Source organism: Mastigoproctus giganteus, chromosome 2, assembly GCF_048544385.1.
Source record: "Mastigoproctus giganteus isolate SK-2022 chromosome 2, ASM4854438v1, whole genome shotgun sequence".
NCBI classification, from domain to species: Eukaryota; Metazoa; Arthropoda; class Arachnida; order Uropygi; family Thelyphonidae; genus Mastigoproctus; species Mastigoproctus giganteus.
This window is the reverse complement of record NC_143576.1, coordinates 213,392,893-213,411,720: the sequence shown is the minus strand read 5'-3', so window position 1 is coordinate 213,411,720 and position 18,828 is coordinate 213,392,893. Positions and strand designations below refer to the sequence as shown.

The window sequence follows — 18,828 nt, the reverse complement described above, 5'->3', positions numbered from 1 at the left end:
AAAATGGTAACCTCTTCTCTCTGTGGTCGTTACTCAATACGGAAAAATGTTATAAAGCGGTAGAATCTTTCTTTTCTTTTTGGCATCTAAAACTGCAATGGCCATAACTACAAAAAGGCTCAGAAATCCGATACCATTGTAGTACTCTGCGAAGTGAAAAACCGTTAGCCTGAAATTCCAGAGTTGGAGTCTGTAGTCCGCATGTCTTCTCGGCTACTTCCGTCCATCACAGAAAGAGAGAAAGAAAGAAAGAGGCACGAAGGTCAACGACAACCATTTAGTGGCAACCCCTTCGCGATAAAACAGGAACATGGGTCGTTTACAGACCGCTTTTGTGCAATTCTGTCAACGAGAATCAACAGGAAAAGTACTGCAGTGCAAATAGCATTACAGCGGTAATCGGATATGTATTATTACTTGTGTGTGTGTGTTTGTGTCTGTCTGTCTGTCTGTGTGTGTATGAGCGCTCCCAGGATCGTTGGCGTTACATCAATAACCTGACAACATCCGCATAAAATCACGATTCCAGTTTCCCAGCACGAAGCCACCAGCTTATCTTTCAACTATTCGCGTTGGATTAGTTTTCAACAGTGAAGTAACTGCGTCATTATGACGTCACACACGCACTTGTTCCGTGAGTACTGACAAACTTTTGTCCGTGTACTCGCGATCCAGCTAGTGCAGCACGCCGGTTTTGTGTGCGTGTGTGCGATGCCGTGGAACGAAATTCGACAAGTGGTCTTAACCCCCGCCGCTCATTCGAAAGCTCATAGCCAGACCACGTGACCAGGTAAAGTGTGAATTGCGCTCTCCATTTTTTTTTTTTTTATTATTATTTAAATCATTTTTCCTTTTTTTTTTTTTTTTTTTTGCAATTTGTAAGGGCTTTTCTGATTGGCTGCTTGGGCGAGATCTTCGTAATGTCTATACGTAGAGAGAACTGTGGGATGTCTGAACGCCAGGAGTCTGTTAAGAACATCATCTGAGGGTGGTGTCGTAAGTGCCCGACCCTAAACTAAACATCTGACTCATTCAAGGGGGGTGGTTCTGTATATTGACAAATACTGTCGGCCAAGTTACCGCACTGTCCGTTTTCTGTAATCCATTATCTCAGAAAGGTAACAGTAGAGAGAGAGAGAGAGAGAGAGAGAGAGCGAGTGACCTCGTATCGGGGAGGCTGCTTATCTCGTGCAACGTGTTTAGTTAAGCGCCGACTTGCAGCTGATATCATTAGGGTTATTTCCGACACCTGTGTGAGCCAAAGTGGACTTTTATCTACACCAAAAGGTTTCTTGTCATTGCAAAATACAACCCGTACAATTTTTCAAAGAACGACGGTTGATGAAACTTCCATTTTTGGATTGGGACTGATTTTATATACGGCTAATAAACAGGTAAGATTTTCTGCATTGCTCAATAACTGGATTTAAAAACAAAATTAGATTTATGATCGTAATGTTACAAAATATCACTCGACTTTTGTAATTTGTAGATCTCAAAGATTGTCTTAGAAAGCAAGTTTGCTTTTGTATTGACGCAACAATGAACCTGCCATCCATGGATTCCTACATCAAAATTATTAAAACTGTTTCAGAATTGTTTTCATTCATCCTGTGCCATAATAGTTCCATTTGTCTTTCCAATATCTCAATAATATATCGAGTCCATCTTTAAAATATCCCCTGTATAGATATATAAGTGTTGTCGTGTTTCTACACGGGTCCATTGAATCTCTTGTGTTCGATGGGTAACGAAAATAAGGTTTATGGAAGGTCAAGTCACCAGAATGATAAATTTAAACTCAATTGAACTGATTTGTAATTTTAATATTTTGTAGATGTAGTAGGAGTATTATTATCATATATACAAGGGCATGGAAGCGTTCATTCGGCACTTTCAAGTGCAAGGTCCAAGGTAGTTGCTATCTGTATGTTAGGAACTATTTCCTTATTACAAAATCGTTGATCTACACACTCAACCGAAGCCTTTGATCTGTATTTGAATTCTTTAACAGTGTTGCCCAGCCAGTATTAAATATTAATTAATTTGTATTTTAATGTATTGATTAATAATAAATTGTAATTATTCTCGTGTTCTTTTAATTTGAAACATGATATCAGATTGTACTGTTATCGAGTTATGGGATAGGACACGTTTAAGTCACTCAAACGTGTCCCATCCTATAACTCGATGACAGTTTAAGCTCATTTCAAAATTACTTTTTTATTCTAATTGCTGAAAGATATATGTTAATAAGATCATGGAATTCAATGATTATGCAAAATATAACAAATAATTTCTTAGAATATGCGCAAAATAGTGGATAGTTATCACAGTTAACTGTATAGGTAAATAACCGTTAGAAAGGCAATACAGCATAAAAAGTTCTGACATGTATAAACATGTTGTGTTTATATGCAGACGATATGTTTATATGCAGACGATAATCGATTTGATACTGTCTTTTAACAAATATTGCATCATCACTGAAACCGATTCGTAATACTGTATTCAGTTGCAGAATATGCTCAAGATTTTTGGCCTGGAAGATTATTCGTTGTAAGGCTCGATGATGCTGAAAGGATTTTTTAGAATTTCTAAAGGAATTTGAATCGAAGGGTTAGGAATTTTTTCATGTCTACTACAATGAGATTCTCCTAATGGTTGCATCTCAATAAATGCCCTCAATAAACATAAATGTGTTCGCATTTTGGTTACACTTATTCTGTTCGGGTCAATATGACCCGAGCTTCTAAGGGAGTCGTTTTGTTGGTGTTAAATTAATATCCCAGTAATGTGTTTGCTAAATAATAAAAGAAGTAAGAATATATGTAGCATTTATTGACCAAAAGTTTGTTTATGAACGGCAGTAATGGATAAACAATTGTCATGTACATCTGAAAATACATACGTATTTTGAGCAATTTCAACGTAGTATATTGGTTTTTGTTGTCCTTTGAAGAGGAACAAAAATTACATCTTTTATGCTTATTTGTGGTAGGCTGTTCCCTTGCTTTGGCAGTGCTGGTTGATGGTCGTGCCCTTCTAACCATTTCAGCAGCAGGAATACTTTGAGGAAGGTGTTTTCTTTCTTGCAGTAAGGGAGTGATCAAGGAATTACCCAGTTCTTCAAGAAATAGTCGACATTTTGTAAGTTTGCCAGCATTCCAGTTTGGATTTACTTCGTACCACAGAACCTAGGCTTTGTAAGCAGAAACGTCCATGATATTATAAAAGATAGACATTGGCCATCTTTTAGTTTGTCGTCTGTATGTGTATGTTATAACCAACTTGTCTAAAATATCTACAAAACCTTTGGTTTTATTGTAATCTAAAATCATAAACGGCTTTTTATGATCTTTATCACACACACCGGAATCGTGATGGAAGGTGCTCATGAATGTCACATTTTGATTCCGTTTCGGAATATAAGAAACTACCTTTGTGTTATTGCTGAAGTAGAACTTTGAAGAAAGGACTGCCTCCCTGTTGCAGACCAATTCGGTTGGCAGTTCAGGCTTGTTTTTTCGAATATTGCCAAGCATGGTAATATTTCTTTTCAATAGCATCTGCCCCAGTTCGTAAGATGTACAATAATTATCACACGTTACATTTTGCTCTTTTAGACCATAAGTAAGGTCTAGCACAACTCTTTTACCTTGGCCTTTTTCTGGATGTTCATCTTCTTTTTTTTCGAGGTATACTTGCATATTACATGCATAAGCGTTTACAGAATCGCATAAAGTCCAAACTTGATTCCGTATTTGGCTGGTTTGTTGGCTATACTGCCTAAATGGGCAACGGCCTCTAAAAGGTACCAGTTGCTCAATCTACTGATACATTTTCTTTAGCATTATAGACCGTAGGTAGAATTGCAACCCATTCATCCCACAAGTCCCGTATGGCAGCTAATTTATCAGTCTGGCGCCGTTGTGATTGAGTTCCTTTATCGTTAAAGCGAATTATTCGCAAAATTACATGGAATCGTTGTAGGGATATCGTTGCCCTGAATATAGGGCGGCCTACATTTCCATCCCATAGGAGGTTGCCTCCCCATGAGATTTATACACTCCAGCTAAAAACAGTAGGCCAAAATATGCTTCTAATTCAACTACTGTTAGTTCTTGCAACTGGTCACCATAAATTCTTTTTCCTTCTAAAATTTGACATCTTCAAAATTAAGTTTACAATTTTTGGCATAAAAAATAAGCAGTAAGTAGAAGAATTTTATATCATATATTCTAGACGTAGCGTACCTTGTTGGTCCAGGATTCAACGTAATAATATTTTCTGACAAAAATCTTCCTTGTTGATTAGGTGTGTTGCAGTTCCACACTATATTGCCATTTTTTGAGGTTACGTAATTAGCCACAACAGCTTCGTCTGAAATCGTAGGTTCCACTTCATCATCCAATTCACTATGCGCCTCTGCTTCAGAAAAATGGTCCTCTACTTCAGAAGTACTATCGTTACCATCAGAAGCATACAAAAGATTCTCAATTTCAGTGTCCGTTAACGATCTCTTAGTACACATCTTCAACAATTTCTTCTTACTGTTGTCTCTTAGAGTGGCACCAAGCTTGATGTTTACCAAGAAACTGACACACAAGTGCACACTGGCAGATATATGCGAGAAGGCACCAACAAGCTCCCACCAGCGTCAACAGACACCAACTTGTCGTTCACCGCGCGCACATAACGCACATGTTGAAACTTGTTCAAGAAACGTGGTAATGTAAGTTATTTCGATTAAAATAAAATACGATCATTTACGATAATAATTCGCTTCTAGTTCCTTAAATTTTAACAAAACTGATCATCGGGTCATATTGACCCGAACACACAATAGGAGGGTTAAAATAAAATCTCCATTAAAAGGACACAGATGTGAAGGTATTATGGGACACTGAAACGCACGTGACAAAATAAGTAAAAAAAAATAACAGAAAGAAGTTTGTAACTGTTTTGAAAAACACTTATCAGACAATTCCACTGACTTGTAACAGAACACGTACGAGTTACAAAAACATGAAAAACTTCTCCCACTAATGAGACGGTAATATCACTGAAACAGCTGTCAAGGAGGAGAAAAGAAAATTGCCTCTTATTGATAGTCAATACCAAGGCAACTCACGACAATGACTCCACATATCAGAGACCAGTGCCATTATGATGGGGTGTCTTTACTTTCTGGGTTAAAATTTAGTACAAAACGAACTGTCACGAAGGAAACACGGCGCAAAATTGGAATCAAACTGGAGAGCCAGGATGAAATATTTTCTTATGCTTTGATTGGTTATAGACTGTAGCTGTATTGACGCTGTTATTTCTGTCATGGTCACGAAAATCTCTTCCCACTTTTGGAGTAGGCCTAAAAACATTTATTAAATACATATTATAATGTAGAAAGTACACTGCTCGACAAATTTAACAGAACACGTAGAAAACTTGGTATAACTTGTGCAGTTTGCGATGAAGCGGGACAAAATTTGTTATGGTGGTGTACCATATAAAAAGGATGAAAGGAGGAGACAGCGAGAAGCTTCAGACAGGTGTAAGGGATATTTATAGGGGTTGCATAAGAATTACCAAAAAGGCCACGTTACAGAAGTCGATACAAGATGCTCGAAAATATGGTGTCAATACGGCGTATGTTCCCCTCCAAAGGCTAAACCGGCCTGACAGCGGTGGACCATGTTCGATAGAAGGGTGTCTATAAGGTTCTGTGGCAACAAATCCCTTTCTTCCACTAGCGAAGACCTTAGCTCACCAAGTGACCGAGGAGTTGGCTGTCGATGTGCAGTGCGACGCCCAAGGACGTTCCACATATGCTCGATCGGATTTAAATCTATAATCGTGCTGGCCACGGCAATCGTTGGGTATCTTCAGTTTCAAGATATTCCTCCACCACTTGAGTTCAACGTGCAGTTGTGTTGTTGTGCATGAAAAGAAAATCCGGGGCAACCGCAACCCTAAAAAGTCGCACATAGCGTTCGAGAAGTTGTTCTCGATAACTCTACGCATTTACAGTACCCGTATCAAAAACGCGAAGAGGAGTGCGCCGTTGATCATTATTCCGCCCCACACGAGAACACCACCTGCACCGTAAGTGTCTCCTTCTCTAATGTGGAGGGATGGCACCGCATTCCTCGTTGTATCCAGATGAAATAATGTCTGGAATCTGTTTGTAGGCTAAAATGGGACTCATCAGAGAACAGAACTGAACCCCATCTGTCAGGGCTCCAAGTCACATGTTCATAGCACCAATTTCGACAAGTTTTGGGTTGGTCTAGGTTTAATGGGATACAAACCACTGGCTTCCTCGTGTAGTGTCCACTTGAATTGAGCCTTCTTCACACAATCCAGTTCGAAATATTTTCACCTATGACCGTAGCAACCTCAAGAACCAGTTGATGACAGGACGTCCTAGGGTTCCGTCTTGCTGTTAGAGCCCGATAGCGGGTCTGTTCTGGTTGACGTATCCCTCGGGCGACCTTGGCCATATCTTCTTGTAATGGATCCTGTCTTCTGAAACTACTTCCATTGTGCCAAGACGACAGTGCGTGACACATTAAGCCAAAGTGCCATCTCCGCCTGCAACTGCTGGGCTTCAAGTCGTCCAACGGCCTGCCATCTTAAAGAGACATCTAAACGACGATGATTTTCCATTCTGAGTACTGGAGATGTGGCTGTCCCACTGAGCAAGCCAAAATGATGTGGTCGCAATCCCTTAATGTGTTTTTATAGATATGAATAATTTGCGTAATGTGCGGCTCTGTAACGTGATAGATCGATTTCTATTGGATCTGGGAATTTGCGTGCCAGAATTCCTATCAAATATTCGCCTTCAGTGACACTGCCACAATAAATTATTAGTTTAAGCAGAATATTCATGGGATTTTACCGACTAACGAGAAAGTTGTATTTAATGGGAGTTTTTTTTTTTTTCCAATAATTATAAACTGTTATTGCTTATATGATCATTTCAGGTACAATTAAAGGTTCATTTACTAACCCAAGAACTAATGCAATACAAACTACATTAGGTGCACTTAAAATTTTAATATTGACATTTGAAGAATTATAAAAAAAAAAAAAAAAAAAAAATCTCATCGTCAGCATTACTTACAAGAACGAACAAAGAAAAAAAAAAATTCCAGAATGAACAAAGTTTACATCAATCATTCTGACGAATAAAATTTATTATAATTCCTGACAGGTCAGTCATTTAAATTTCACGCGTACCCAGCTCAGTACGTATTGTGCCAATGTTTTAGTTAAATTGTACTCATAAACCTACTCCCTTCTCCAATTTCGTGCGGAGAGAGTGAGTTTTTCTCCCACGACCGTCATTCCTGGTTTTTCATTCCGAACAATATTGCAAATCAACCATGAACACGCGTTTGTTCAGACATATATCAAAATAAACCGCATGAAATAAAAATCTCACGAATAGGCAGGCTACTATGACCGGAACGACAACTGCCATAAATGGCAGTTTTCGTTCCGGTCTTACTTACCTCTGCTTGTAGTAATAAGGCAAATATGAAGATCCGAAGGAAATGGTTCACAGGGAAAAAAAAAATCGAAATATAATCAGAAACCGCAAATTCAATTCAGTTTGCAGAACACCAAAATGCAATCAAAGAGCATATCAACGTCCTGTTTGCAAAACATTTGAGCAATAACGGTGTTCCAAGAGTCATAGCCCAAGTCTCAAGATAGATTTTATCTAACTCACCTGGAAAAAAAGAAAAAAAAACTTGATAAGCACTAAGTTATGAGATTTTGATTGGCCAAAACTTCTTAATGTTATACAACCATCAGTAGATAACGAAGTGCAGGGAGAGGAATAGCAGTTTTGTACGGCTTAGATGCCATTTATAAAAAAACAAAACAAAACACGGAAATGAGGAGTAAGGAGCCTATATTCTTAAAAGTATTTTCCATATTGTTCAACATAGACAAGTTTAGGTTGATAAAGTAATACGTAGTAAAACAATAGTTTTGTTTACACAGAAGCAATCAGTCGAATGATTAAACGTTGAGCAGTTTAAATATGATTTTAATACACAAAGTTCGTAGGCCTATTTTCTTGTGCCTTTAATCATGCTAAGTATTTTGAAAAGTTCACCAGACTGCAATTTGACTCTGTTCTGACGTATTCAGACAACAATGCACATTTCAGCTCGAGCTTGATGCGCAAACAATGAACATTTCAGCTCGAGTTTGATGCGCAAACAATGCACATTTCAGCTCGAGCTTGATGCGCAAACAATGAAATTTCAGCTCGAGCTTGATGCGCAAACAATGAACATTTCAGTTCGAGCTTGATGCGCAAACAATGCACATTTCAACTCTAGCTTGATGCGTAAGCAATTTACATTTCATCTCGAGCTTGATGTGTGAACATCAACATTAACATCAACCCAATGATTTCTAGATAGAGCTAACGTTAACCAATGATTTCTAGATAGAGCTAACGTTAACCAATGATTTCTAAATCGAGACCGCATTTTCTATCAGAGGTATCGCGAGTACTTCTGATAAAAAATGTGTCTCGTGGGATAGCAAAAAAAAACAAAAAAAAAAAAAAAAAAACAGAAAAACGTTCAAGTTTTAGTTAGTCACACGTGCCAGTCCCAGACTGAATTGTACCTATTATCCATATAAAAACTAAAAGGCACCAAACAGTGAAGACATCTAATGATTTAATCCCCCATGCATTATTTTCTGATACCGATAAAGAAGCGCTTCTGCCGATGTGTTTAGTAATTGTACACGAAGAGGTTGACACTGAAATGAAGTTCAATGGCTTTTTCTTTCCTTCTTTCTTAACGTACGTGTGTGTATTTGGTCAGATAGGACATAGAATACTTGAGCAGTCACGCATAGTGTTCACTAGAAAAATTCTGATCGTTCAAGGTAAAGTAAGACTGTATACAGACGACACGCTAACTTTTTGCTGCTCGGTCCATTACAGTAGGATATGTTTTACCTGTATAGCGATTAGGTTTAACGACCTTCAACGGGTAAACAGCTTCGTGTGAAATAACTTAATGTGTGTGAAGCGTTAATCTCTATATAAGCCATAGCGCTAATAAACATAGTGAACGAACACCATGAAAGGAAAGTGGGAGGATCATTATCTTTGTACCAACACAGGTGTTAAACGAAGATCATTTAGAATAAAGCCCTTTTTTGTTGTTGTTGTTGTTGTTGGTTCAGTAATGATGATTGTTGTTGAGACTCTTTTACAGAAACTAATCATGTAATCGACCATTAATGGACATTAATTGAAGGGAAGATTGATGAGATCATTTTTAACAATAACCCAAATGAAATCAAAGATGCTCAGAATAATAAATCCGTTTATTATTTGCTTAAATTATAAATCAAAATATCCTGCCGTAATTACAATAGTGATGGGCATAATCGAATTATTTCCATAATCGATTGATTATTATTCGAGAAATTTCAATAATCTAAATAATCGAATGATTTGTCGAAATCGTAAAATTTTTCATAATCGATTGAATCATTCGAATGATATAGGATACAATGGAAATAATCGAATGATTTGCTATAATCTAAATAATCGATTGTGTCCATCACTAAATTACAACAATCCCGTAACAACCCCTTGCCCTCTCCGTGACTGTCACTTGGAACTAGTGTGGAAAGATCTGGTTTCGAAACTATGTCGGGACCTTTTCAACTGGGCTGAGGAAAGAGGTGTAGCAGGATCAAACACGTCCACACCTTATGGCTTGAGTTGCCATGGTATCAGTTCAAGCTCCCAGCAGGGCCTAAAAGTGATTTATACATTTTGCATGTTAAACAAATTAATCAATAAATCAGACGCCCGTATAAGCAAATATAACCACATTGCAATAAAAGCCAAAATTAAAATTTATAGGGATTAATGACGTCATGATTGATGACTTTATCTTCGCGTGTCTTACAATAGAAATCGAAATAATGGTCGTTGGATGGCACTAAAGTTTTAGTCTAACGTTTGTCAAGTTCCTTTTCCCATTTAAAGAATATTTATTTCATTTTAAAACGTTTTTCTTTCTAAAAGCCATCACTTCTCTGAATGATTTATTAACCTATATAAATATTGCAAATAGGATGACATAGCCATGTAAGGTCATAGCCGATTCAAGAGAACACTAATTAGATTGCTCCAATTAAAAAAAAATAAAATTGCACCGCTGCCATTTTATTCGTGTAATTTTTTAATGCACGAATAATATTAATGCATTATTTTTTTTCTCTCTTTTTATCTCTGACTGAGGTCTTTCGATTGCTAGAATTAACTTTTAAATAATCTGTTTAAAATAACAAAACGAATTAATAAAATTATTATTGTTTATAAAGCTTCAGTTTAATGATTTATTACTTCAAAAATGATGGAATTAATTAAAGTATTTAATTTAATTAATTAATTAAACTACTTTGGTAGATACTATGTTAAAATGATGCATTTGCACTAATTAGGAATTAATTAATTAATTAATTAAGAAAATAAAATTAGGTATAAAATATATTTTTATTAATTCTCATTTCTAAAACTTTACAAGAATATTTTGTTCAAGAGTGTATTTATGTACGCGGATTTACTCTAAAAATAGCATACAGATAAAACAATAAGATTTTTTAAAAATATTCCCAAACACTATTCGAGACTAGTTATAGGAACCAGCCTTCAGTTTTTCGTGAGATGAAACATTGAGACACTGATTAATTTTCTGTTTTACTCCAGGACAACCACACTGTCAGAGGAGTTCACAAGATACGAACTATAAGTATTGAAAACTTGTTAATCATGTCCTTCAAAAGACTGCCTTCATGATGCGCTCTCTAAATAATAATCCCTCCTCTCTTGAGCCTGTGTTTCTCGATATCCCACCACCTGTCTCTCATCGTAAAGACCTTGGTACGGTCCTTAATAATAAATTCCAATTCCAACAGAATGTTGCAGTAAACACTAAACTTTCAAGGGCTTCAAAACACTTGCCTCGATACCTCCGTTACTTTTGTGCCCTCTGTGATTAACCCCAAATCCTCTACGGTGCTGAAATCTGGCAGCAGGCATTTCCCTTCGTCTAATACAATCTGGAGAGTACTGGCTTATTAAATGACTGGTTCGAGCATGGTCTGTGTTCCATGTTACACACTACTGAAACGATATTTTCTCTCTCTTACGTCCCACTGCGTAAAGAATTGATTACTTGCTTGATGGTCACTTTGAAATAGTGTGCTCTGGATTGATCGATACTCTTGTGTTAGAACAGCCCTAACAATGACTCAAGACCATCTTGAACTTGACCACAATTTCTCCCAATGTTTATGCTCGGGAAGAACTTCATTGTGATGCAAATAAAAACGATCTTGTCGAAAATTTTGATGCATTAAAAATGAAGTCTTGTAGAGACGTTTTTGATGAGAATTAAACCTCGTTTGGCCTTCATTATCATCCTCATTTTAATGCAAATCAAAATGAAAGTGATATATCCAAATTTTGAAATGTGGCTCAATACAGCAAATCCGTGTCAAAGTTGACGCTCGTGTGAAACAGATGATGGACTTTCGTACCTCACTTCCCATCCAGCAGTCCCTCCAATTGTCATCCATAGACCCCATATTATTGTAACATTATTATTTACAATATAAAATCTATGCCTGTTTTAACTTTTGAGGGATGAAAAACCCAGAATACAAGGGAAGGAACTCTTCACCTCCTCCACTGTCATTATCTACAAACCACTGTGACTATTTTTATTATATACATATATATTAATTATGTGTTTGTTTAAGCTCACACCATTTCGAAAAATACTAGACATATAGTTTTCGGTTGCCGTTCTCATGAACCCTATTGTCAGAGGTAGATGTAAGATGGACGAACTAATTAATGCTGTAAATGCATTGTTTGATGGACGTGCCATCGCTGATGGACGTCCATCAAACAATATATTTACAGTAATGGCATCATAGATACCAAAAAGAATTTTGTTGTTTTTGAGAAACCTTGAAGATTCAATATAGCTCGCGGAAGAAAATATTACTCCTCTCCTCAGATCGATTAACTATAGCCTCGACTGAAGATGACTCGAAGAATTTCTCCAACAAGATTTGGACCCAGACCTCTCCAAAGTAGTGACAGGTGGCGAGTCCAGTATATTGCCATGAAAGACAACCTACAGTAAACATAAAATAAATAAATAATTGCCAGATTTAGTCTGTTACTAATATAATTTAATTAAGATCTGTCCATAGATGGCACTAGCTACTATATACATTATATATAAGTATACACACTGAGCGGCCACTTTATTAGATGCACCTAATAAAGTAGTAGTTCATTCCCCCTTTAACTTTAAGTGAAAGGATGTTGGACTTAATCGTGATGAATGGATTTCACTGATGTCGAATGTGAAGGATATTAAGGTACTGCCAGGAGTAGCGATGGACAGTGATCATAGACTATTTAGTGAAATTTGATTATATTTAGCACCAGTGAAAGAGACAAATAGAAGAAGAAGAAGACAAAAGAGGAGGATTAAGATATGGAGGACGGGAATAAAGAAGTACAAAGGGTAGAGGAGCAGTAGAAAGTATTTAAAAGGGCTTTGGTCGCGAGTACGGAGAAAGTGTGTGGGAGGATAAGCGTTTGAGGAGATGAAAAGAGACGCAGAGGTGGAACGAGAGAGCAAAGGAGCTACACTAAGGAAGAATAGGCCTTTTAGAAAGAGTTGTAAGAAGTCAGCGGACGAGTCAGAGAAAGAGAGAATATAAAGAAGCAAAAAGGGATGCAAAGAGAATATTTAAAGAAGAGAAGAAGAAATAGTTTGGGAGTTGGTTGCAAGATCTGTGGGATGCTATTAGTGGGAGAGAGGTGTTATATGGATTAGTGAAGAGTAGGATGAGGGACAGGGAGCAACAATATTACCTGTGTAATGAGATGGAAAGAATAATTACAGGTGAAGAAGAAATAAGGAGGAGGTGGAAGGAGTATTTTAGGAACCTACTGAACATCAGAAAAAAGGAGATACAATGGAAGAAGATGTAGGGGAAGGAGAGGAGGGTTGTTGTTGTTGTACGGCTTTAGGAACATCAGCGACTAAGGCTATATATATTGCTCCATATATATTGTCTGTAAATTGCGCGTGTTCTCTGGTTGATTTTCTGTTTGCTGGACGAAAAACCCGAGTTTCTACCCACAGTTGGTAGAATCGCTATCCTCACCAAACTGGATGAAAAGGACCTGAGTTCGAATCCCGTTTTTATGGGCCTTTTTCGCAACGCGGCTGAGTTAGTCGGTCTCAGACGAGGCAGCATGGCTTTTTCTCCTGGAAACTCGAGTTTTTCGTCCAGCAAACAGAAAATCGACCTCAGAACACATGCAGTTTACAGAGCGTATACACGGACTATAATTCGTCGCTGGTGCTCCTAAAACCTACAACAACATCCCGAGTTTTCGGGAGAAAAAACCTGGCTACCCTTGCCTGAGACCGCCTAACACAGCCACGTTGTGAAAAAGGCCCATAAAAATTCCTTACGTTATCGAAGGGACTCGAACTAATGTTTTTTTTTTTTCACCCAGTGTGGGGAGGACAGTGATTCTACCACCTGTGCTAGCCACTAGGGCCAGAGAGGAGGGAAAGAGAGGGATATCAAGAAGTGAAGTGGTAGCACTGGTAGCAGCGATGGAAAATATGAAAGGAGGTAAATTGCAGGGTGTGAAGTGACTATAGAAATTGTAAAATGCACTGGTACTGGCCAAGCCGGGCTGCAATGGATACACAGAATATTGAAAGCAGCATGGGAGAAGAAAAGGATAGCGAGAGACTGGAATAGAGGGAGTAGGAAAATGTGAGAGAATTATAGAGGGTTGAACCTGAATAATCACATAGGGAAATTATACGAAAGAACAGCGAAGTGGAGAGTACGGGGAAAGGTTGAAAATGAAATAGGGGAAAAGTAGAGTGGCTTCAGAAAAGGTAGATGGACCTCGGATCTAATTTTTGCTGTGAGACAAATGATGGAAAAACATTATGAGTATGGAAGGGATCTGGCATGGCTTTATTGGATATTGAAAAGGCGTATGATAGAGTAGAGAGAAGAAAGGTATGGGAAGTGTTAAAGAAACAGGGAGTTGGAAAGTCGTTGAGGGAGTGTTAAAAGTCTGTAGAGAGGATGCTGTGGAGCAAAGGATTGGGACAGAAAGAATGAAAGTTATGATGTTTGCTGATGGATTGTTGATTTATGGGGGCAGGTGGAAAGCTGGGTGGAGGAGACAAAGAGATACAATAATAGACTTCCAAAAGAGGACATTAAAAATGCAGGGTAAAAGATCAAGTGGAAGGTCAAGGAGAAGAAGATGTGAAGGGCGATGGGTATAGAGAGAGAGAGAGACCTTATCGAACGGCAAGAAGCTGGAACGACAACAGATAAGTAAGTAATAAAGCCATTTACAATTACATTTTTAACTGTTCCATGTAGAATGGAAAAAAGGTGTCTGAATAAATTTGCCCTTTGTATGTATAAAAGATTAAAGAAAAGCTAGATAAAACGAAAATAAATTGAAATTCTGTTATTCAAATCACCTGATATAAATCATAACAAATAACAGTGCAAACTACTTAAGAAATCATTAAAGTAAGTTTTCTGCAAGGTAGAGTTTTATATCTCGGTTTATTATCAGAAATACTTGCTTACATAACTTTGTATGGTGACATAGTGGATGATGTAAGAATTTATACGCAAGCTGATAGCTCACTGAAGTATTTAGTATTAAGAAGCTTTCATTAAGCTCCTTCAGCGTGATAATTTAGCCTCATAAATCTTGTTTCATATCATCTACTCTTACATAAATAATTACTCGAATTGGATCCAACCCAAATAACCGAAATCCTGTAATATTTTACTCGTCTGTATTTTAATCATCGGTCAGTATTTTGAGTACTGGATATAAAAATGGGCGAAAGTTAAAATCTCGATTTTAATTTTGCGAACTCAAAGACCATCATCGGTAGAACATCCATGGTACTCGTGCGCGCACACGTACACAACACCTGTATTTAAAAACCTGTATGTAACATCCTTTAAGGTGTATCTATTTCTTTTTATCTGATGCGATGTAAAGTTTTCTATTTTTATAATAATTAGTTCTCTGGGAATTTTGAGATCGGTGTGAGCTGATACCATTGTCTTGGCTTACAATACGAAGCAAAGGTGTCAAATACTTTTCTTACTCCCCGTGGTACAGACCAATGTCAACACACTTGTGTCAATATCTGTTCCACAGTGTGCGTGTGTATTGAACATTCGACAACAAACCTTTGCACCCAGGTGTTTCAATAGACACTTCGCAGGTGCATCGCGACCAGTCTCAGGGAAAGGATAACTCCGCTATAGTTGGGATGGCTCGAGTATTTGAGAAGGGGGGGGGGGAGGAATAAATCTCCTCACGTCTCTGACCCACTGAAATCTCCTATTGTGTCAGTAGAACAGGGATGACTTGTTTCCGTTGTTGCCAACAATAGAAGGTGTTGGTTGCTGTCTTCCGTGACATCTTCATAGGGGGTTTCCTCATTGGCCGCTGTGGGTTGGTAACCGTTACAAGTGCGTTAGGCGTGAGGACCAAAAAATACGTAGGGTGGGGGAGTTGTCGTTTCCTGCAAAGCTTCATAACACACGCATAGAGATGTCTGCACGCACATCCTACCGATACTTTGGGCGTTCACGGGCAGTTTTGCCACGCGCGCGCCAACTGCTAAACAGCTGGCATTGAAAACGAGTGATTTTTTGATGTCCGTGACGCCTGCTACACACAATGCTCTGTTTATCGTCTGTCTGAGTGACATACAAACGAAGTCCGCTGTGAAACCGAAGTAGGTCATCACCACCACCTCACACGGGGGTCAGTAAACGGTTATTTACGGTGTCAGCGACAGCAGGCGATAAAAATATGCCTTCGTCTCCCATGTCGGGTTTCCGATAAGTGAACTACCCTTGGCATTCGGGAGCCGCACGCGACTTCTAAATGGTTCCTATTGCAGACATTCACGCCTAGCGATGGAGTGTTTATGTGTGTCACAGTGCATCGTCCTAACGCCAGCGGAATTGACGTGCGGAAGGTTTTAGAAGGAATTGAAGTTCCTTGCACCTTGGTGTCGACGGCCTTGGATTTCAGTCTCTCCTGTCCCGCTCTCATTCTCCCTCTTACCTCAATTCCGACCCCTTTCTACCTACTTTTCTTCCTTCCTCACACAAGTTGTTCGTTTTTCATTTTGCTTCACTCCATCGTTCTTTCCAGCCGTGGAACTCCTTGATTAGGTTTCAGTTCAACTAATGACAAAACACGTGTTAGGAAGAAAAACAAAAATAAAAAAACGAATTATCTCCTGATCTGACCACTATAAATAGCACTAAATACTCCGAAAGGGACAATTACGTTAGGGAAGTGGAGGAGGGAGTGAGTTCTCATGTCTGGATGGAAGATATCTTACGTAGCACGAATTTTAATTGCATCGCTTTTGTTTGTGCTGCATTAGTTACAAGCACTGGCTAAAGATGGCGTTGTAATGAAAAATAACAGCTGTTTCACAGCCATATACTGTATCCAATTACTATCGCTGTTATACTATATTTGTTTATTTATTTTTCGTTATTTCGATATTGAAACCACAGAAATGAACTGGCAAAATTAGGTGGCAGGAGGCGCCACCGATCACCGAAGCAGCACTCTATATAAAAGTTAGCTGGATCTAAACAAATTTTCCACATGCACTCAATGAATAAAATAATAGGATTGGTTCAAAAGGGAATCGTCAGTTGGCTGCAGGCAGTTCTAGTGATCTGAAAACGACTTGTTCCACTTGACATGAATCCTTTCTTTCATTCTCATTGTCCTTGATCCAGCATTTTTATGGGATATAAAAATTAATTAGAGCTGTAATGTAGAACCCAACGAGTTGAACTGCGGGATGGGGGATGAGGACGAAAATAATTTGGGGAAAGGGGAGATCCAATGCTTTACGACTGTCCACAATAATGCAGCTGGAATTGTAGCTAGAAAGTTATAAATTCTATCTCGTTCTAATCCCTAAGATGGAAGTTTGGGGTTGAATTCAGCCACAAGCCAACTAATATTTGACTTCTCTTATCATCTGCAGCATTATTATACAATACAATAGTGTTAGGCAAAATTTATCACAATATCAACAAAGGAAGCAAAGCTCAGCGATAAACAGAGTCCCATCTGAAAAAGAAAAAAAAATGAAAACTCTATATTGTTTATTAAAATCCAGTGGCTAAATTACTGCGCTGCCAGTCTGCCATCGAGAAGAGTCCCGATGGTAGTATGGCATAGTTGTTAAAGAGAATAAAGATGCTTCCACTTCGAAGTTCTTGCATGGTCGAAGCTGCATTCACATGACTGAATACAGCTTCGACCATGGAAATGTCTGCAATAATGGATCAACAGTTGCACAAAACTTTGGATTTTTAGTAGCAGGTTTCCACACCTCTATTAATCACGGAAGCCATATGTTTGAACATTGATTTCGCCACAAGATCCAGGCTCATTTAGATTAATCCTTCCTGTAAATTAGGTTCCAAATTTGCACTCTTATTTTAACGTCGAAAAGAGAGAGAGAATCTAGTCAGAAAGTACCATGTTTTCCAGATCTTCAAACGAGCATTGAAATTTTCCTCCAAGTTTTCAAAGTAGGTTGTATAGATAAGCAAATCGCTATCAAAAATATCTCCTTTCGTTTCTTGCTTTAGACGCGACAAACTCGTAAAAAGTTGGCAACCTAGAGCACACTTGTACAGGCCAATTTTTGCTTGGAACCCTAATATAACGGGTCGAGCCTAAACATTCACAACGTCTTTTTCTTATGTTGTTGTCTTTTGGGCACATCAGCGACTTTGGCCATGCTGCACAGTAAATAACATGCTTTCTGTAAATTTCGTGGGTTCTTTGTCGACGTGCTAAAAACCCGAGTTTCGGGTGAAAAAAACGATGCTACCCACGCCTGAGACTGACCAACTCAGTCACGTTGTTAAAAAGGCCCATAAAAATTCTTCGCGTCATTGACGGGATTCGAACTCAGGTCTTTTTCGCTCGGTGTAGAAGAAAACGATGATTATACCAACTCTACTACCCACGAAGACTCTTCCTCTTATGATATTTTCTATATTTCATGGAATTTAGAATATGAGTCGGCCAGATAAAGCAGATGATGGTTCCATATCTTTTAAAAATTCTGCAGCTGAATCAAAAAGATCAACGTCTTTGTCTTGCCTTTGTCATGTTTATTGCTTTCATACACCCTTTCACAGCATCGTGAAGTTCTTCACTAAGTTAATTTGCAGCAAGGTTCTTTCTGAGTAAAAGACAATGCACAGTGCACCCGTTAGGAACTTTCTTGGTTTAGGAAAGCTGAAAATCTTCAGTACCTGCAGTTATTACCAGAGTACCATCAATAGCAAATGTCGCAGTATTACTAAGAGGACCGCCATATTTTTCTAAATACTACTATAAACAAGTGGAAATCGACTCACCCTTCGAGTCAGCTTTTAAAATCTGGCAAATAGAAATTCATCAATTGCCCTGGTGCAGTTCTGAAGTGAATGTTTTTTGGAAAATCCACTGCCATGTGATCAATAACATTGCAGTGTACTGTTAGTGAAATACACTTAAATTTGGGGTTCCTGTCCTTTTTCATGACCGTTTCTAGAGCTTCTTTTAAGGCTAGTGGAATAATCTTCACAATATAAAAATAATAAAATAATCTTTACAGTAGAGGAATT

The 18,828-nt window shown here is 38.2% G+C and overlaps 1 protein-coding gene across 4 annotated transcripts in view; it reads left to right on the top strand.

Annotated features, from left to right (window-relative positions):
• The first annotated feature begins 669 nt into the window (after positions 1-669).
• LOC150090046 (uncharacterized) overlaps positions 670-18,828 on the top strand; it is a 95,173-nt gene continuing 77,014 nt past the window's right edge. For 2 of the 4 annotated variants that reach the window (XM_090389722.1, XM_090389724.1), the window contains exon 1: positions 670-790. The gene's annotated coding sequence lies outside the window, so the exon portion shown is untranslated. Of the gene's footprint in view, positions 791-1,176; positions 1,395-18,828 lie in introns of those variants that run through there. The other 2 variants (XM_090389723.1, XM_090389725.1) reach the window with 2 other exon arrangements.